Raw genomic sequence first — 22,259 nt, 5'->3', positions numbered from 1 at the left:
AAAACTGCCTGTCTTGAACACAGCAGCTGCAAACGTTCCCTTTTGCATGCACAGTCGGCTAACACAGGAAGCTTTTATCTCAAAGAGAGCTGAATGTCAACCTGCAACCAAAACAACTTGGTTAAGGCTAGGCAAGCAAAACAACTTGGTTGGGTTTAGGCAACTAAAGGGTTGTGCTTGCGTAAAAACCCAACCAAGTTGTTTTACTTGCCTATAGCCAGGTTGTTGGGGTTGAAATTGTTGTCTACCGACAACAAAGTTGGAAATCAGTAATGCTTCAGGTCCACCAATCCCACCCCTTCCCCCTACCGTCCCGCCGGCTTACTTGATTGTTGCACTGTGCTGTGGCCTGGCTTTCGGCCATTGTGGGAGTTCTGCTGGACGACCCGCTTCATCCAAAACTAAAAAGTATAGTGATGCCCTGGGACTAGGCTAATCGTTAGGATGTGTCCCCTCACTGTTTAAGCAGGTGTGTGAGTGTTAATAGCCTAAGGCAGGTGTTGCGGTGCATGCTCCCTAGTCCGATACCTCACGAGTCCGACACCTCACGAGTCCGAAAAAAGAGGCATTGGACAGGGGATCATGTCAATGTTCCCCGGCTTCTATGTTCCCCGGGTTCTATATTCCCCGTTTTTCACTAACCCTAAACCTAACCTCCCCCAGACCCTAACCCAAAACCTAACCTCTCCCACCCCCACGCCTAAACCTAACCTCCCCCAGACCCTAACCCAAAACCTAACCTCTCCCACCCCCACGCCTAAACCTAACCTCCCCCAGACCCTAACCCAAAACCATGAGGTGTCGTCGGACTCGTGAGGTATCGGACTAGGGAGCAGTCCCCGGTGTTGCTGGCATCATACCATAATCTTTTTACCATTTCATCTTGTTTGGCAGTTTGCCTAATGTGCCTTTTTATTTGTTATGTGTGTGTGGAGAAATACAAAAAATAATACAACTTTATAGACTTCTGCTTCATCTGTACAGTCACATTTTTCATGAATAGTATGGAATGGATATACAGTACATTGCCTGTAGACTAGTTTTCACTTTACTTGGGTAGTCCAGATGAAAATCTACATATGTTTAGTACAAGAATCAACTTCCATATCTACTTATATGTAGGTGAATTTGTAGACTGTAGACTGTAGACTAGATTTCACTTTACTTGGGTAGTCCAGATGAAAATCTAACAATGTTTAGTATGCAAGTGATGGTCAACTTCGTAACTGTCGTAAAAGCAACAGGTTTATGAATGCACTACATGGACAAGGGCAAGGCAGTACTCCACTTGTGGTTTGTTCACGTAGGCTACAATGGACTAACACAGGAAGCTAGAGAGCTGGCTGTCAAACTGCCTCCTTTACCATGCTGCCTGAGATACGGGTCACGTGACCAGTTGCCCATTTGGGTGCTCTCCCCTACTGGCAAGTGATATGGCATCGTGTGAGAGGCGGCCCTCCCCTCTGCTCTGCTCAAAGTGCTCTGCTCCATCTCAAAGCGCAGAAGTCGCAAAAACTCCTTGATAGGTTTGCAGTTTGATGCATACTATAAAAACAAACGTCTTAACGTGAGTATCACGCACCTTTTCTGTTTCTCAAGCCTTTATGTTGATGGCAATCCAAAAGGAAAGACTTGGACATTATGGACAGGAGACAGGAGCGCACTGCTGATCAAGCTTCAGATTTAAGGTAGGACATGTAACTTACACATTATAGTCAGTCTATGTGCAGACGGTGCCGTACCATTTTTCCGACCTCCCGATATTCCGACCTCCCAATGTTCCGATTTAACTTCCAGTTCACGTTCAGGCAGCTGCAGGGTGCTGAACCCGGTGTCAGATAAAGTAGGCTACTCGGGCGGAGCCGCGGCCTGCAGCTTGCACTCTGTGATTTCTTGTGTCTATATAATATATCTGGTGTGTCTAAATATTAACCAAACCTGAACTATGAACCAAACCGTGAAAGCTACATATTTCCCACAATCTACTTTGAATTATGGAATTGATTAGAATCGTTTTTGTCAATAAATATTTTCGTTTGGACTTTTAAACTTCTGTAGGCTGTACAGTGTGCGCAATTTTCTCTCTCTCTCTCTCTCTCTCTCTCTCTCTGTCTCTCTGTCAATTCAATTCAAAAAGGCTTTATTGGCATGGGAAACATATGTTTACATTGTCAAAGCAGGTGTGAAACAAAAATGCACAATAATAATATGAAACTTAACAATATAATAATAATAATAACACAATTGTAAACAAAAGTGTAGCACAACTATTAATGTTAGCCTGTTTTAATAGAGATGTGTAAACAGAGCTATGTATTTATATTTATATTTAGCAAACAAATCTGTACATAAGGCTATAGGTAACAAAAGTTTAAAAGTAGGTTATAGACCGATGAGTTAAAGATTACTGTAGGCTACAGTATGTAGATGTGTATAGCATGACTGTGCAGTATGTGCAGAGGTATGTACAGCCTGTCTATGTACAATATGTGAAGAGGTATGTACAGCCTGTCTATGTACAGGGTGTGCAGAGTTATGCACAGCCTGTCTATGTACAATATGTGAAGAGTTATGTACAGCCTGTCTATGTACAGGGTGTGCAGAGGGCGGACCGTGAGCTTTGGGGTGGTTGTGTCTCATTTGTCCTTTTCTTGTCACAACAGCTCACAAACCTTGCCGCTGTGTTTGCACATTGTTGTATTTCACCCAGCAGATATGTGAGTTTTTTGTTCTCAGTCATGTTCTCAAAGTCCTTATGAGTGATTGTGATCTGTGGGAAATACAAGTCTCTGATGTCCTGGTACAGGTTGCAGGAGGTTAGAAAGTGCAACTCAGTTTCCACTGCATGTTGGGTGCAGTGGGTGCACAATCTGTCTTCCCTTGGGAGCCACGCCTGCCTGTGGCGGCCTCTCTCGATGGCCAGGTTGTGCTGCTCACTGAGTCTGTACCTATAGTCAAGGTTTTCCTAAGTTTGGGGTCGGTCACAGTGCTGAGGTATTCTGCCACTGTGTAGTCTCTGTCTAGGGCCAGGTAGCATTCCAGTTTGCTCTGCTTTTTCGTTGATTCCTTCCAGTGTGTCAGATAGTTCTTTTTGTTTTCTTATGATTTGATTTAATCTGTAGGCGTGTCTGTCTGGTGGCTCTGCTTGTGCTTGTGGGCGGAGCCCCAGGATCAGCTGACTGAGGGGGCGTCTCCCTAGGCTCTCTCTGTGGGTGAGGGCTTTGTTTTGGAGCGTATCGGGGTCACTTTCTTTAAGGTGGTCATAAAATGTAGATGCTTTCTTCTGAATTTTGATAATTAGTGGGTATCTTCCTAATTCTCTCTCTCTCCCTCACTCACACACACACACACAGACACACACGGGGGTCCAGTGGACATTTCCAGGGTGGCTTGTCCCCCTTGAAGCGTGCCCCCCTCGAGGCCGTGGCGGAGGAGGTCAGAGCGGGTTAGAAGAGGAAAGTTTTATTTCATGCCTCTGCCTGGCGATAGCAGCAGTGTTCTGTTCTGTTCTGAGTCACTTCCTCTTTGCGGCTAGTCAAAACTAGGGGAAACACACACACACACACACACACACACACACAGACACACACACAGACACACACACACACACACACACACACACACACACACACACACACACACACACACACACACAGACACACACACACACACACACACACACACACAAACACACACACACACACACACACACACACAGAGGAAGGTGTTGTTAGTCAGGAAACCTTCAACAAATTTTCCAAGTAGCCTACAATCGGCTAACACAGGAAGCTGATCTCAACTGTCAAACTGCTTCCTATAAACCAGGAGGTTGTCAAATGTTTTTCAGCCAAGGAGCCATTACACAATATAAAATATACCGTGGACTGGACACTGGACCACCTGATTCGGATTTGTGATTTTGGGCTAAGCTTAATTGTTTCCACGGTAACGTGCTTGACTTTTAAATTTATAGGTTTGTAAGATTAGAATGTAATCCATCAACCATTTTAGATTTAAAGCACAACATATTTTCATTGACCTATGAAGCTTTTGCAACAACAACAAAGTTTTTATTTTAATTTTTCTGAAAACTTTTTGCGGATGCCCTGGCAAAGTGCCACGGACCCCCCATTTGAGAACCACTGCAACGTGTTTGAGCCTCGTGCTCGAGTGTCGTGCTAAATCCGGCAATTTTTACACTCTGATTATGTTCTTTGTGTCCATTAATTTTGCACTGTCCTGTCTAAATAAACAAATCAACTGTCAACTGCCTGTGGGCTCGTAGCCTGGGTAAACCCATCCCCCACGTGACCTGCTCTCAGACCTGTTCTCACTGGGAACTGAGAGAGCAGGTCACGTGGGGGCTGGGTTTACCTAGGCTAGTGGGCTCGCTCCTCTCTCTCTCATATGCTCCCTCTCTCTCTCTCTCTCTCCCTCTCTCTCTCTCTCATACTCACTTTGTGCTCCTACGTGAGTTCTATACCGGTAGTACAGACTTCACTTCATGTCAGCTGTCAGCCTGTCAATCAGCTGTCAATGCGGTTTGTTGCCACACAATAAACCAGCGGTTTGTTCCAAGCCAGTGTGATCCTTGACTCACTCTCAACACGGCAGCCAATCAGCGTTGAACAGCGAGCGACTGATGCCAGCGATTTTTCTCCCGGGCGAATATACGCTCAATCGCTCGTTTGCATTGACTTTGTATGTAAACTCGATGCCAGCGGAAAACTTTAATAGGTCGGTGTGCACGCAGCTTAACTGGCCCATGAAAAGGCTCCAATGCAGGGCAGGGTAAACACCTAACTGTGCTCCTCTTCTCTGTTCTTAAGCTCCTCTCACTGCTGACCTTGATGCTGACTGATATTGAGTTATGTAATATTGGGGGGCGCATGTTAAAGCTAAAGTCAAAAGCGATTGTGTTTGAACAGAGCACAGTGCATTGTGTTTCGGTTAGCGAGGCAATGGAGAGGGAAAAAACACGTGTAATTGTCACCTTACATAACACTCTTAAATATACAAACTGTAAGTGCATCTGACAGCCCACCCCCCCCCCTCCCACCCAGCCCCCCTCCCCTGCCCCTCTCTTACCCAGCCCTCCTGCCCGGCTCTTTTGACTAACTTCCAACCCATCTCTCTAACCACTCTCAGAGAGTTGGTGGCCGGCATGAGGACTGTCACATCCCCCCTTGATGCTCTCCCTACCCGTCTCCTAAAAGAGTCCATGGACATAGTAGGCCCCAGTATTCTGTCCATTATAAACAGCTCTCTGGACTCTGGTTCTGTTCCCACCTCTCTTAAGCACGCCTTGGTCGAGCCACTCCTCAAGAAACCCAACCTGGACCCTGCTCTCCTTAGCAACTATAGACCCATATCCAAGCTACCCTTCATTTCAAAGATTTTAGAAAAGGCTGTCCTGGAACAATTTACCCCCTTCCTACATCACAACAGCTTTCTAGATACATTCCAGTCAGGTTTCAGGGCAGGCTATAGCACTGAGACAGCCCTGGTCAAAATCTACAACGAGCCTCAGACTCTACAGTCACATGTCTCAGACCCTACAGTCACATGCCTCAGACCCTACAGTCACATGACCCTACAGTCACATGTCTCAGACCCTACAGTCACATGCTTCAGACCCTACAGTCACATGCCTCAGACTCTACAGTCACATGTCTCAGACCCTACAGTCACATGCCTCAGACTCTACAGTCACATGCCTCAGACCCTACAGTCACATGCCTCAGACCCTACAGTCACATGCCTCAGACCCTACAGTCACATGCCTCAGACTCTACAGTCACATGCTTCAGACCCTACAGTCACATGCCTCAGACTCTACAGTCACATGTCTCAGACCCTACAGTCACATGCCTCAGACTCTACAGTCACATGCCTCAGACCCTACAGTCACATGCCTCAGACTCTACAGTCACATGTCTCAGACTCTACAGTCACATGTCTCAGACCCTACAGTCACATGCCTCAGACCCTACAGTCACATGCCTCAGACCCTACAGTCACATGCTTCAGACCCTACAGTCACATGCCTCAGACCCTACAGTCACATGCCTCAGACCCTACAGTCACATGCCTCAGACCCTACAGTCACATGCCTCAGACTCTACAGTCACATGCCTCAGACTCTACAGTCACATGCCTCAGACTCTACAGTCACATGCCTCAGACCCTACAGTCACATGCCTCAGACCCTACAGTCACATGCCTCAGACTCTACAGTCACATGCCTCAGACCCTACAGTCACATGCCTCAGACTCTACAGTCACATGCTTCAGACTCTACAGCCACATGCCTCAGACCCTACAGTCACATGCCTCAGACCCTACAGCCACATGCCTCAGACCCTACAGTCACATGCCTCAGACTCTACAGTCACATGCCTACGTGAGTTCTATACCGGTAGTACAGACTTCACTTCATGTCAGCTGTCAGCCTGTCAATCAGCTGTCAATGCGGTTTGTTGCCACACAATAAACCAGCGGTTTGTTCCAAGCCAGTGTGATCCTTGACTCACTCTCAACACGGCAGCCAATCAGCGTTGAACAGCGAGCGACTGATGCCAGCGATTTTTCTCCCGGGCGAATATACGCTCAATCGCTCGTTTGCATTGACTTTGTATGTAAACTCGATGCCAGCGGAAAACTTTAATAGGTCGGTGTGCACGCAGCTTAACTGGCCCATGAAAAGGCTCCAATGCAGGGCAGGGTAAACACCTAACTGTGCTCCTCTTCTCTGTTCTTAAGCTCCTCTCACTGCTGACCTTGATGCTGACTGATATTGAGTTATGTAATATTGGGGGGCGCATGTTAAAGCTAAAGTCAAAAGCGATTGTGTTTGAACAGAGCACAGTGCATTGTGTTTCGGTTAGCGAGGCAATGGAGAGGGAAAAAACACGTGTAATTGTCACCTTACATAACACTCTTAAATATACAAACTGTAAGTGCATCTGACAGCCCACCCCCCCCCCCCCTCCCACCCAGCCCCCCTCCCCTGCCCCTCTCTTACCCAGCCCTCCTGCCCGGCTCTTTTGACTAACTTCCAACCCATCTCTCTAACCACTCTCAGAGAGTTGGTGGCCGGCATGAGGACTGTCACATCCCCCCTTGATGCTCTCCCTACCCGTCTCCTAAAAGAGTCCATGGACATAGTAGGCCCCAGTATTCTGTCCATTATAAACAGCTCTCTGGACTCTGGTTCTGTTCCCGCCTCTCTTAAGCACGCCTTGGTCGAGCCACTCCTCAAGAAACCCAACCTGGACCCTGCTCTCCTTAGCAACTATAGACCCATATCCAAGCTACCCTTCATTTCAAAGATTTTAGAAAAGGCTGTCCTGGAACAATTTACCCCCTTCCTACATCACAACAGCTTTCTAGATACATTCCAGTCAGGTTTCAGGGCAGGCTATAGCACTGAGACAGCCCTGGTCAAAATCTACAACGATCTCCTCCTCACCATCGACTCAGGTAGCTGTGCCATGCTCCTCCTCCTGGACCTCTCCGCCGCGTTCGACACGGTCGACCACTCCACCCTGGTCGATCGTCTTGAACACAGGCTCGGTGTCAGGGGGTCAGCCTTACTTGCTTCCTACCTGAGCGACCGCTCCTTTACAGTCAGTTTGGGTGGATTCTCCTCCCCCACAGCTAGCCTACCGTATGGGGTCCCCCAAGGTTCCATTCTGGCCCCATTACTCTTCTCTATTTACATGCTCCCCCTGGCCGAAATCTTCCAGAAACACAATATCTCTTACCATTTTTATGCCTCCAACACTCAAATTTACCTTCCTCTCAATCCCTCTGACACAGCTAACCTGGACTCCCTTAAGGATTGTCTCAAGGACATAAAATGCTGGATGGCCCACAACTTCCTACAGCTCAACGAGAACAAAACTGAGATCATTTTGTTCGGCCCCCCCCTCCTCCACCAAGACACTCTCAAACAGCTTAGGACAACTTTCCACCCACCTCAAGCCCCACGTCAAGAGCCTGGGCGTCATTTTCGACCCAGAGCTCAAATTCGACCGACAGGTAAATGCTGTCGTTAAATCCTGCTTTTTCCAACTGCGAAACATCTCTAAAATAAAAGCAATTCTTTCACCCGTTGACCTGGAAAGAGTAACCCATGCTTTCATCACATCACGCCTTGACTACTGCAATGCTCTCTACACCGGCATTAGTCAAGCAGCCATGTCCCGCCTCCAAATGGTCCAACACTCTGCAGCTAGATTTCTTACCGGCACCAGAAAAAGAGAGCACATCACCCCAGTTCTAGCATCCCTACACTGGCTCCCAGTCCCATTTAGGATCAACTTTAAAATCCTCCTCCTGGCCTTTAAGGCTTTATCGGGTGCAGCACCCCCCTACATTACAGAGCTGCTAACCCCCCACTCAGCACCCAGGTCTCTAAGATCCTCCTCCCAGGCTCGGCTGGTCCCCCCCCCGCACCAGACTCAAAACGAGGGGCGATCGCTCTTTCTGTGCTGTGGCCCCCAAGCTGTGGAACCAGCTACCCCAGGAGATTAGATCTGCTCCCTCGCTGGAAACATTTAAGTCTAGATTAAAAACACACTTTTACTCCCTAGCCTTCAATAAACCCTGACTCTCCCACCCCCTAACTCACACACTCCCTTGTAATTTATCCTGTCCCTTCCCCACTGTTCTGTCCCCTCGGTCCTATGTGGTGTATTGTGTTTGTGTTGTATTGTCCTCTGTTCTGCATTGTCTTCTGTGTTGCATTATCCTGTATTTTTATGCCTTTGACTGTACAGCACTTTGGTTGGCTCTTGAGTTTTTAAATGTGCTTTATAAATAAATGACTTGACTTGACTTGACTTGATTTTTGCATTTGGATTTGAGAGGATTAAAAGATAAGCAGGCCCATTTTACCGTTTTGTTGTTGTTTTTAACAATGGAGTTTGAAAAATGTCCTTGAATGTCATTGAAATGTCATGAATTGAGATAGATGAGGGATTAGTAATAAAGCTCATTCATGAACAAACTGTCAGCATAAAAATGTCACGATGACGATGATGACAAGCTTTCATCTTCTGCATCTTTAAAAGTGATTAGTCCACCCAATTCACAGCAACCGCTTTGAGGTGGTAAAGCAGGAAGTAAAGCAGGTGTAACGAATATACCATTAACAATGGTTCCATTCCATTTCGAGGTTCCAGTGCCAGGGCCCTGGTTAATGTTATTGGTTACACTTGCTTTGTACTACTTGCGTTACCGCCTCAAAACGGTTGCTGTGAAAAGGGCCTATTGGCTGATTTTTGTACATGCATTGCAGATTGCAGAACAAGCATGACCAGTTTGCTTTGCATCACTTTGCTCTATCAAAAGTCATAATTTAGGCATCTTATGGGTGTGTCTGGCCAAGCATTGGCTCTGTTTAACATTAGTTGATCATGTAGACCTAGTATTTTCTATTTTGTATTATAATTGTATTAATTTCATGATTCCCAAATAATGTTCATAATAATCTGCAAGACGTAAGCTTACTAGGCTAATCTTGAAATCCGTGTTCCCTAGCGAGCTAGCTAGGTCGTCACAGCGATTTGAACGTGATGCGATTGGGAGGCTAGTAAACTATCTTCGTGCAAAATGGAGAGCTAGATTTTTGCTTAGATGTGATGATTACCCTATGTGATTTATTAGACAGTAAGATGGACCCTGTTGTTGTCTTGGCTGCTCTGGCCCACATGAGTGTGGGGGTGGGAGGGGGGTGGGGGGTGGGGGGGATGGAAAGTTAAACTGCTTTTCATGGGGGAGTTGGACAACGGCTGCATTGCGATCATAGACTGTAAAAATATATGGAGATAGCCACCGTGACCTCTCCCATTGGTTTTTGGACTCTGGCGTTTTGAAGCCTGGAGGTTGGCATTTTCACCGTCGACATCTTGGTTATTTGGAGCCAGAAGTGATGTGAATTTGGACGAGAAGAGCCGCAGCGTGGCCTGCTATTATTTATGTTATTTATGTTATGGCCTGCTATTGGTCCGTGATCGGCAAGCTGGACAGGCGGCCTACGCACACACACGCACACACACACGCGCACACACACGCGCACACACACACACACACATGCGCGCGCGGGCACGCACGCACACACCCATGCACGCAGACACACACACACACACACACACACAGCATATTATGCATCACATCCCTATGGGAGTATGCTAAAGCATCCCACACAAGTCCGAAGCTGCGTTGTCGTGTTCCCTTGTAGCGCGCTAAGTGCATTTCCATACACAGGCCCTGTTAGCCCTGCCTCTATTAACACACACTAATGAATGTAGGAGCAGGACGAATGTGATGTGGGTTCTGGAAATACGGCCGAGCATTAGGTAGGTGTGTGTGTGTGTGTGTGTGTGTGTGTGTGTGTGTAGGTGTGTGTGTAGGTGTGTGTGTGTGTGTGTGTGTGTGTGTGTGTGTGTGTGTGTGTGTGTGTGTGTGTGTGTGTGTGTGTGTGTGTGTGTGTGCGCGCTCTCAGGGACATGAGAAGCCACGCTCGCTCCTGCATCGACTGTCTGTCGTCATTTCGTTGACCTTTCAGAGAAACCAGTGAAATAGCTAATAGCACTAATGAGGATGTGAGATGCCTGTGTTTTGTTCACTCTGAAGCCTTGGTATCTGAGTCATAGTACTACGCTATTATACTACAAAAAGCACTGGCACATTCTCAGTTCTGACCCTGCCCTGGGTAAAGCCTTCTCGTTGTTGTCTATAAAAGACAGGAACCTTTTGGTGAGGTCTTATTTGCCTCAGCCCACTGTCCCTCTCATTTCCTGACTGGTGTCCCTGCTGGCAACTATAAGTGTGGCAGGTGTGCCCAATGCAATTTTACTTATAAATGCCACTCTTTCAACCACCCGGTTACTGGTAAACGCTATCCTATTAAATGCATTATCAGTTGTACTACTGTAAACATTATTTATATGATTTATTGTATCTGTGGGTTAGCCTACATAGGTAAGTCATCTAGGGCCCTGAAAACTAGAATTTCAGAACACCAGAGCGATATCCGTACCAAGGATTTTAAAAATCCGGTTGCTCTTCACTTTTTTCAGGCCAATCATTGTATTTCATCCTTAAAATTCATTGGCATAGAACATGTTAAACTGCCACCTAGGGGAGGTGACATGAATGCGCTACTCCTCAAGAGAGAAGCCTTCTGGATCTCTACTTTAAACACACTCAATCGGGGCCTCAAGGAATCTTTTGACCTGAGACCTTTCCTGTAGCCACTTTATGAGAATTTATCTATTTTAGTCCTTTTCGCTTTTATTTGTGGGGTATTTGACCACTCTATACATTTAGTATTGCCTGCATCCTGTCTGTTATCAGAGTTGTATGCCTTAAGTCTTAAAGCTCCCCCCCCCCCTTTTTTCTAAATTAATTACTCACTTAAGTATTTCTTATGTGACCTAACCTTTTACTCCTATTCGCTTTCAGTGTTTTTGACCAGTGTAGTTGATTGGGGCCTTTATTTATTTTTACCCCAGATTATCTATTGATTGTGATGTGTAGCCTACTGTGTACTTTGTACAACTTATTACAGGCACCAGTCTGTATACACATGTGAGTGTATGTATTTCTATTTGACTATTTCTACACTGAGTCCTTATATTGTGTATCAGGTCATTTCAGGGCGCGTCCGGCAGTTAACCTTGCTACTGTGTGTGACTTGCCCCCCCCGCGGCGAACATGCATTGCGACATTTTGGAAATTCACTTGAAACATGGCCACAAAAATGTGTTATAAATACCACTCATACCACTCATCTCCTTCCTGTTTCAAATGCAACACTTCCAGAGCGCAACTCCACAGCACTTCCTTTTTCTCCGCATTCGGCAAACTGCAGAAATATTCACTCGACATCGTTACTTTTGTTTTCGCTGCTCAGCTGTATAGACGGTTTTCACGGAATGGTCAGACCTGCACTTGAATGTTTTTTTTTCTTTTATGTCCATAGCAAACACTGCAACAGGAAGTGAGCGGGGTGAAGTTAAAACCGTCTATAGTCTAGCAGAAAGGGCCCTCAGATTTTGAGATACCCCTACCCGAGGTAGAACAAATGACAACAATGATTTTTCTTATCTGTCTATCATAGCATGAATTAGCAAATGATTGTCAGATTGTCAACAGGGGTTTTCCATACATATAATATGACAGGAGGAGCAGATGCCTCGCAGCATCCAGTAGAGAGGAGATATGTGATGCTCACTGACAGTGACTGACATGTAGTGAGGGGTTAATATATTCAATGTATATAAACAAACTATAGAATATAATGTAACTGATAGAGAATGAAATTGTCCACAGCCAAAAGGTAAACAGTGAACCACTTGAAGGAAACCAGTTGAAATGAAATGATGGAGCCAGGAGTCAGAAGAAGTCGTCTGATATGATGTATTTGACATAGATCTTGGCCAAGAGATGCACTCTTGTACACAGGCTTACATACATTGAACAGAAAGTCAAAGATACTTATAGGACACACATCAGATTACATGTCTTGACACACATCAGATTACATGTCTTGACGCACACTGGAAGGCCATTCTGTAGACTCAACCTATCTGTTATTCTGGCCCTGTAGAGAGCACCGTGGCACGGTGACAGGGCACAGTGTGCGATAGAGAGGAGCTGCAAATGTATGGTACAAGTTATCTAAATACGTCTGTGTATGTACACAGGTTATCCGAATATGATGTCTATCTGTGTATGTACACAGGTCATCTAACTATGAAGTATGTCTGTGTCATAACTATATGTAACTAAAATGGAAATGTATATGAATATATTAATAACTAGTGATTGTCCAAATAAAAGCTAATGTGATGTAAATTTTCTCTATCAGTCCCTCCTATTGTTACTGTTTCAATTGTAACAACAACATTGAAAATTTAAATACAATTATAGTAGGGGTGTCACAATATATCGTCCCACGAAATTTCGCGATAGTAAAACGTCACGATATGTATCGTTGAGATGAAATCTCATATCGTGAAAAAAAAAAAAAAAAAAAAAAAACTTTTTTTTTTTTTTTCAAAAATAGACAAAGAAACGTCTTTGTTTGTTGAAGTTCAATGTGTGGAAAGTAGTTCAGTTGAACAAGTCTCTGAAGAGACACATGAGAAGTTATACAGGAGAGAAACCATTCAATTGAGTTTCTGGCAAAACTGTTTACTTGACAGGAAAAACTGAAGATGCATAAAAATAGACTAAGAAAAGTCTTGTTGTTTGAGTTTGAAGAAAAACTGAAGATGCATAATGAGAATTTATACTGCTGAGAAACCTTTTAGTTCAAAGTAAATCTAAGTGACGGTGTAACTCATTCTATTTCAAGATAAGCCTTATCTCCAATCTCATGTTTTTTCTAGTTGTTATTGTAATAACAATTTCCCACAACAGCATGTTTTGTATTTGTGCATTTCAAATAAAATACTACTTTTCCAGTCATATATTGTCATTATTCAAGTTTAAAAAAATATTGTTAAAATCGTATCGTATCGTATCGTTATCGTGAACCCAGTATCGTGACACCCCTAAATTATAGTTATCTAAAATCATGGCCTTCCATAGCAATGTGACTGATTTCTATATAAACATTCTGTGGATAAAACACATTAAAAATGGGGGAGAGACAGAAATGGGGGGGTTTGGGAGAGACAGAGGGGAGCATATCAAAATCAAATGCACTATTTCAAAATCACACAAATCACACTTTTGATAAAAATAAATCATCATTATCAATATTAAAAATAAATTATTGATAAGAAACTAAAATTTCAAACATAGTCAAAGAAAACTAAAATAACTATCATCCTTAACTTGTTAGAAAAAAATTATCAACTCAAACATCAAATGATAGGCTGTTTGCCTTTCTGTATAGATCAGAATTTCCCTATGTGTTCACAATTATAATTAATAAGTCCTCACTTAACTGCATTTCGGCTTAAGGCTAAATAAAACCACTGGAACTCAGATTTCACTATCACTTGTATTACAATGTATCGCTTGCTCAAATTAAACTCTTGGGGATGCTAAATATCAAATCAAACATGATTATTTACCCAGGATTTCATAGCATAAGCAAAATGTGTCAGAGGCGAGATGGCCTTTTATTTAGAAACTTGTTACTGCAAAGCATAGTATTGGTTAGTGCAACATTTTCAACCTTCCACTTTTCTTCTTCTCAAAAGGGTGTTATCCTGTGTGAGTGGATTCTCTTCATCCACTCATCAGTCTTATCTCAACCTTTTTCCACTTAAGTCCTCCAATCTTTCACAATGCAGTTTGAAATATGTTTTATATATTCATTTTTGTGCTCCTAAGTAGGCCAGAATAGCTTACTACTATTCTAAACAGTTTAGTTTAGCGACTCACTTCCACACTTTTGTCATATTTGGTAGATGGGCTCCTGTTTGTCCAATCGAGGACTGAAGCCTTTAACTTGTTGCAGGTTACATTCAAATTAAGCCCTACTTAGCAGTTTAGAATATGTTTATATTCATTTTTGTTTAAGAACACACAGTTTGATTAATTACCCCCTTATGTGCAGTGTGTGATTCTCTCGCTAAAACAATGGTTTGTCGAACAGCTGTAGCATACAAATGTTCATGTGTCATCACTTATCTGTTCATAATTGGTGTCTTTGGAGAAAGTTCTGCTGTGAACCCCTCCACCCTCAACTGGCTTGCGTCTCCGGCCGTGTCAGTCTCTCCCCGTCATTGACCAGTGCCTCACACCTTTTCCGCTCCGTCTGGATTCGCTTCGCTTGAGTCCTCCTCTCTGCTGTTAAACTGTCCAGGTCGGTAAACACACAGCGCATTGTTCATATGCCAAGGGCAGATGTTGTCCTGCTGGCGTCAACCTCCGGCCAAGCCTATGGATGGGAGACTCAACGGCAGTTATATATTCTTTTACAGCAAGCAAACCACTCATGATGCATTTCTGTGGCCCGTCACACCGGTGTTTTCAAACACTTACACGGAAGGGAGAGATTTTACTCTCTCCCATTGCTGGCCGCTAGCTGCGGTGTTCAGGGCTGTAGTGGTAGCTGTGGTACGGATGTTGCTGCCGTTGGTTCCCTGGCTGAAGCCTGGAGTGCTGATGGTCTGCGCTTGAGCCTGGACTGCTGGTGGTCTGCAGTGCACTTGAGCCTGGCGCTGACTCTCAGTCTGCTGCTGGTGGTGGTGAGGCGCGGCCAATTCCAGGTTGAGACCTTTAAGACACATTAAGAGACACTAGTGAAAATTATCTGTCCTCACATGATAAATGAAAGTGTATGTATGTATGTATGTATGTATGTATGTATGTATGTATGTATATTGTATGTATGTATGTATATTGTGTTGTATTGCTTCTGGCTTTGACAGCAATAGAGGGGAATACTGTCCTTTCTGTTCCCCGTCATAATAAATGTGTTGTTGTTCTCTGTGGTTTTATTCAAAACCACTTAGACCATAACTTTTATACAGTCTATATTCCCTCTAAATGTGGCGTGTAGGTCACGCGTGAGATAAATGTGCTTTCCTGGTGTGTATTTAGACCCCTGCGAATACAAACCCATAGCTCATTGTGAGCTTTATCTAAACAACTGTACCCCCTTGTGAGGAAAGGAAAGGAAACCAGTTGAAATGAAATGATGGAGCCAGGAGTCAGAAGAAGTCGTCTGATATGATGTATTTAACATAGATCTTGGCCAAGAGATGCACTCTTGTATATTCACGGATGGATACACAGGCTTACATACATTGAACAGAAAGTCAAAGATACTTATAGGACACACATCAGATGACATGTCTTGACGCACACTGGAAGGCCATTCTGTAGACTCAACCTATCTGTTATTCTGGCCCTGTAGAGGGCACCGTGGCACGGTGACAGGGCACAGTGTGCGATAGAGAGGAGCTGCAAATGTATGGTACAAGTTATCTAAATACGTCTGTGTATGTACACAGGTTATACAAATATGATGTCTATCTGTGTATGTACACAGGTCATCTAACTATGAAGTATGTCTGTGTCATAACTATATGTAACTAAAATGGAAATGTATATGAATATATTAATAACTAGTGATTGTCCAAATAAAAGCTAATGTGATGTAAATTTTCTCTATCAGTAACTCTAATGAAAAGCGAGTGAGCTAAAGGCTTATCTTAAGCAGACACTCAGAAAGGACGTTAGTAGTGCAGTGACGTTTCCTCTGTATAGTCACAGTGCTGAAGCAGGAAGTGACGTTTCACTTCCTTGTTGGCCCCCCTGTCACTTCACTCAATATGAAACTGACTGACTGTCTTGTGTGTGTGTGTGTGTGTGTGTGTGTGTGTGTGCGCGTGTGTGTGTACGTGCATGTGTGTACGTGCCTGTGTGTGTGTGTGCCTGTGTGTGTGTGTGTGTACGTGCGTCCATGTGTGTACGTGCCTGTGTGTGTAGGATGCAACCCGTCTGTCGTCAGCCGGCTGCGTGGGTGAGCTGTGTGCCTTCCTGTCAGAGGAGGAGCTGAGGACTGTGTTACTGCAGCACATCTTGGGTCAGTATTTATAGAGCTCCCTCCTTTCCTCACGTTAACCTTTATGAACCTGCATGTGATGAAACTGTGTATGTATAGTGTGTATTATGTATAGTGTCTTGACTTAGCTTAGCATAAATTCAATGATTGACACAGGACGACTGCTTACTTCACATGTGTCAAACTCAAGGCCCGGGGGCCAAATCCGGCCCGCCACCTAATTTATGTGGCCCGTGAGAGCTTGCAAATTATACAATTTGCGCAATACAATTCTTCGCAATAGGGTTAAAAATAGCTATTGTTAAATTTAATAATAGTTGTAGGCTACTATAATTCCCTATAATTGTGCTTTCAGAGCTAGTTATTAAGTATAAAGTTAATACTAAAAACAAGAATAATCGAATCAGGCAATTATGTAATATGATAACAAGTAGGCTAGATACATTGATATTGTGTTGCATTTACATCTGGCCCTTTGAGGGTAACCATAATGCTGATGTGGCCCGGGATGAAATTGAGTTTGACACCCCTGGCCTTACTTAGTCGGCCATCTTTATTCTGACCGCTCTCACCAAGTACAGTGGCTCTCATAAGCCGTTTTCCCACATGCGCTTTGTACCGCTAAATGACCGCAACGTGGTCTAATGCCTTCATGTGGGAAAGTTGTTTTCCGGTATAAGCGCGACCCCAGTGCCGTGCCGCCCCGCCCCCCAACATACAGGCAATTTTGCTGCTAGATTCCCACATGCGAATGGAGAGGTGTGAAGGGAAATGTCCGATATTGACTTACAGGTAATTTTCCGGTACGCATGTGGGAAAACAGCTATAGACCAACAATCATTACAGTGGGGAATTGGCGGTACAGAGTTCCCTGAATAGCAAACCCTGCTCCTGTTCCCATATGACCCCATGCAGAAACATTTCCTGACAATTTCAGGGATAGGCTGCATGTGTGAAAGGGGCTTTAGTGACCATCTAAGTCTATTCTGGTATTCTGTATTCTGTTGTGTAGTAGTCGTTTTTAGTAGTTTTAATTTGACCAACAGATCTTGCACTAGCATACTAGTTGTGATTGTCTAACAGCAGTTCATCTAAAATTCAATACAATAGCAGTAGGCTACACTGGAAAAATACAATGTGTCACAATGCCTTGCGCAATGGCATTTTTGGTAGAAAGACACACAAACACAACAGATCAGTACTCACATTTCAAAAATCATTAACGTCATTGTACCGTAGCTGCACTATATGTTTTGCTCTCTGTACTCTGCATTGTCAGATTTGACTTTACTAAGAATCTCTTGTTAATACCCAGAAATGTCATCTACTGATGAGTCTATTCCCTGATGGAGGGGAGGGGCGGGGGGGGGTGAGCGGGGGTCTGTTAAGGAGCCTAATAGCAGAGGGGATGAAGCTGGCCCTCCCCCTGTTAGTTTTAAATATAGGGGCAGCATATCTCCTACCAGAGGGCAGGATCTGAAAGCAGGTGCTGAGGTTATGAGTTGAGTCCCTCGCGATCTGACTTGCTTTCTTCACCGCCCTCTGGTCATAAAGCCGTTGGAGGGGTGAGCATTGCGCCCCGCAGAGCTTGGACCCCAGGCTAATCACCCTCCTCAGTTTGGCCTTATTGGCCTCGAGAGACCCTCTTGATATTCAAATGACTCAAGCCCCTCCTTCTCTTTCTCTCCGTGGCTTCCTGCCAACATGTTTAACCCTCAAACCACACAAGATTGATAGAGTGAAGATAATGTGCCACCAATTCCTCATTTCTGTTTTTTTAGGGGTTATGTACAGTTACATTATTTCGCCCTGTTTCCAATCTTTTGGAGTTGTAACAGGCCTACAGTAACTGTGAGAAATGTGCAGTGCCGTGCCTGTTATGACCCTGGGTCATATGTATTGTTTTGTCATCTGTTAACATCAATCCTTTCCTCCTCAGTGTGTGTGTGTTGCAGTGTGCTTGAGTGTCTGATTGAGGAATGATGTGCAGGTGGTGTTCACCCTGATTGGCCTGGTCAGGTGATGGGGCTGTTGATGGCTGATTGGCTGGTGGAGATCATTTAAGCCAACTGATGCCATCCTTCCGCCCCTTGCTCTCTCACATCCAACAATGGAGGCAACCATGCTGAACCTGTGCTTTGTTGCTGCAGTCTTCCTCTCTAATGTAATTTAGTGCTTATAGACATGGATGCTTTTGTGTTAAGGTAACTTTTAACTTCTGTAATTGTAAATGGTAAACTGCACTGTAAACTATTTATTTAAGCAAAGTAGCAGTATGTAGGAGGCAGAAGCCATTTTTGCTTTGACATTTTCTCCTGTTTTGTTGTAGGAGTTAGGTTAGAACTCTGTCTTTTGTTTAACCCATCCTTTTCCTTTGGTAGGTAAGTTTAGGGTTGGGGTTTAGTTTATTTTTGTTTGTTTTGGCATTTTCTCTGCTCTGAACTAAATAAACTTCTACTTGTGAACTTTTGATCATGGTTCTGGCTGGCCATTCTTGGAAGTGGGAAGAGTGGGGGCACCTTTGTGTTGTGGTCCGGTTCCCCTAGGCCGGGTCGTAACAGTGCCCAGGCCATTTTGTCCAGGTGGGGCACAGCACTAGCGTAGCCAGACTTGGTGCACAGCTAGTGCCCCAAGCCCAACCCCGGACACAACCCCGCGTGCACAGCTATGTGGGCCTTTTCAAACCAGATTTAGAGGAATATTAAGATAGGACCTTATAACCATCAATGTTTGCTCCTTTTCGCACTCATTATTAGCAGGTAGAAGCAGTCAATTAAATTGTATTTTTTGGCAACATGTAAAACCACTTTGGTATCTCAAAAAAGTCTCACCTACTTTTTCCAATGAGTGTTCTAGTCGGGAAAGAATGCAACTTTGGTTGGCATGCAGGTTCGTCTACTGCAGAGAGATCTGTAGCGTTCTCAGTGTCTGACTGCTGCTGCACAAACCATCAGTGTGTTTTTGGCTGCGTCCCCCGCTGTTATTAACGTCATTGTTTCGGCTGCATCATTGTCTGTCCACTGTCCACCACCAAGCGTTCACACCAAAGCGCTTTTTTCAGTCGGAACAATTTCTTTTTTTCTTCTCTGTCACAAGAACCACCCCCCCCCCTTCACACCTCGTGTGTGTCTCTGTCTGTGTGTGTGTTGCTGTGGTTATTGCTGCTTTCTTAGAAACCACTTACTTCCCTATTGGATATACCAATAAGGACTCTTATTGACCTTCATATCCACCCATAAATCTGTAGAACACGTTCATTGAAAGTCAGTTCTTAGAGACAGACAGTGAAGGATGAAGAGCTTACTGCTGATCCTGTTGGCATTCGTTGCTGTTGAACCATCTCATAGTAAGACACTTTCACTATTCACTCTTTTTCTTTCATTCATTCTTTTTGACATTCAAACGTCAAACCTGTGCCGTAGAGCTTTTACGCATTATCACTGCGGTCATACTCATGTTTAGTTTGAAGTTATACTGTTGAGCTGATCAAGCTCAACAGTCTTGTACTTACAGTATTTCACTTTTGTTTGATAGACTTACAATGTACACTTTGTTATGTGTCTAGTCCAGGGGTGGGCAACTATTTTTCATGGGGGGACACATGAGAAACCCAGATTGTTGCCGGGGGCCGAACAAATATTATCATGCCGTAACCCATGGATGGGCAACTTTGATGATAGAGGGCCACAAAAAAATGTCCTCGCTACCAGATTTTGCTGAGGGCTGAATGGCGCCAGCGTGAAAAATTTGGGGCATTTGAAGCAGGTTTTAGAGGAATAACTAATTTTAAATTAACAATTGTGATGTCATTATTCAGTCTTAACCACCAATATTTGATCCTTTTTTCACTCCTGTCACCACCTGCTCTCCCTGCAGAGCTTGAAATTAACTTTTTTCACCACCTGCCAATATGGCTGCTAGATTTTAAAGTTACCAGCCAATTAGAATTTCCACTAGCCAAAATGTTTTTCTTGAAATAAACCAGAATATGAGTGGGTTAATTTAACCTCTTCTAAAGCCACCTATTTCTGAAGAAAATGGTGAAAACGACATACCCAAACTAAAATGCTTACTGTGGCTGAACCGCTAGGGTTACAGACAACTGCCTGACCTTTTCTGAAAGGTAAGACTTTGAAGTTTCTGTTCCAAGTGTCAGAATGACTCTGTTACTGACCCTGAGTAACACCAGCTCAAACACAGTGGTTGATTCTCGCCTAGAAAAAAAAAACACTTTTAGAGTGTAAACAGTTACCTGTGGTTGTTGTATTTATGGCTAGAAACCCAATGGAGACATAGCCAAATAATCTGAAATGTTGTCTTTGTCAAAATCTGACTGCTGCAGAGTGCAGAAGGGTGGAGGGAGCAGTGCATTTGGCAGCAGGCCGGTTTCTCAAAATAACTTTTCAGAGTCTGCCTGAGTCCACACACTGCAGGCATGATATGAGGCGGCTTTAGCTCAGGAGGTAGAGCGGGTCGGCCAATGGCGCAAGGGTTGGCGGCTCGATCCCCGCTCCCTCCCAGCTGCTGTCGTTGTGTCCTTGGGCAAGACACTTAAACCTCCTTGCCTCGTATGATTGGTATGAATGTAGACATGAATGATGGTGGTTCGGAGGGGCCGTTGAGCGCCAATGTGTGGCTGTCACGCTTCTGAACCACCGGTACGAATGGTGTGAACGAATAATGATTCTGTGAAGCGCTTTGAGCCTTGGAAAGGCGCTATATAAATCCAATCATTATTATTATGATGGGCCGTATGCATTCAGGATTGGATTTTGATTAGTTTTGTTGATATGATGATTTGATGATATTGTTGATATTGTTGTTGCTAAGTATTTGATTAGATAGCCTATTGTGTCTCTAAATAGTGGTTTCTAATTAAAGAATGTATGGAATTTTACAATACAAATCTTTAAAGGCCGTTTTCTCAAAATGAGTTTTTCCTCATACTCTGAGTCAAACATCTCCACTTCAGTACCACTCACATTCACCAAACTTTCCAGTCTTATTCCTATCTATATTCTGAAGATTTTTACACAGGGAGGGGTTTGTTGATATATCATTCATAGCCTGATTTATATCACATTTTATTCCTAAAAACATGGCAAAGATGGGGTTTTTATGATTGTTGACAATATTTTCTGATTTATGGAGTGATAATTAGAGATATCCAAAATCCCCTGTGTAAAAAACTTTGTCTCTAATATGTCAAGAAAATGAAACAATAATTTTGAACCTGGCTTTATCCAATGTTCAGATTTATGTTCTGGAAACGTATGCAAATTTGCACATATTTAAGTAGATAATGCCTCATTTGCATATTTAAACATACAATTTCAGAAAACTTGTAATACAAAAATTCTTAGTCTCAATATAAGTAATCAACTGGGGAAGTTTCATTGTGATAGCTATTAGTTAATTTTGTTTCCCCAGTCACCTGCCATGTCTCGCCTAAAGGGATAGTTCAGTTTGTTTGAAGTGGGGTCCTATGAGGTACTTGCATACAGTCAGTGCACTGGGTAAAGCACTCTGGACGCAGCGCGCACCGACATAGGAGAACTGCACTCCAGCTGCAGCAGGCACAGAGAGCTGTCTGCTGAGTGTGAAGGGGGCCATGAGCAAAAACGAAAAAAACAACAGAAAGAATATATAAAATTCTTCCATACTGCTCACCTGGCTTAATCTAAGTCTCCACAAGCCCTGAGATGCCAAGTTGACTTGA

The 22,259-nt window shown here is 44.0% G+C and overlaps 1 long non-coding RNA gene across 1 annotated transcript; it reads left to right on the top strand.

Annotated features, from left to right (window-relative positions):
• The first annotated feature begins 1,494 nt into the window (after positions 1–1,494).
• On the top strand, positions 1,495–19,000 carry LOC310783138. Its single transcript, XR_014553066.1, has 3 exons — positions 1,495–1,688; positions 16,465–16,561; positions 18,480–19,000. It is a non-coding gene; the product is annotated as an uncharacterized lncRNA (long non-coding RNA).
• The last annotated feature ends 3,259 nt before the right edge of the window (positions 19,001–22,259 follow it).

The sequence above is a fragment of the Poromitra crassiceps genome (genome assembly GCF_964638095.1).
Source record: "Poromitra crassiceps genome assembly, chromosome: 10".
Classification (NCBI taxonomy): Eukaryota; Metazoa; Chordata; class Actinopteri; order Beryciformes; family Melamphaidae; genus Poromitra; species Poromitra crassiceps.
This window is presented reverse-complemented; position numbering and strand designations above follow the sequence as displayed.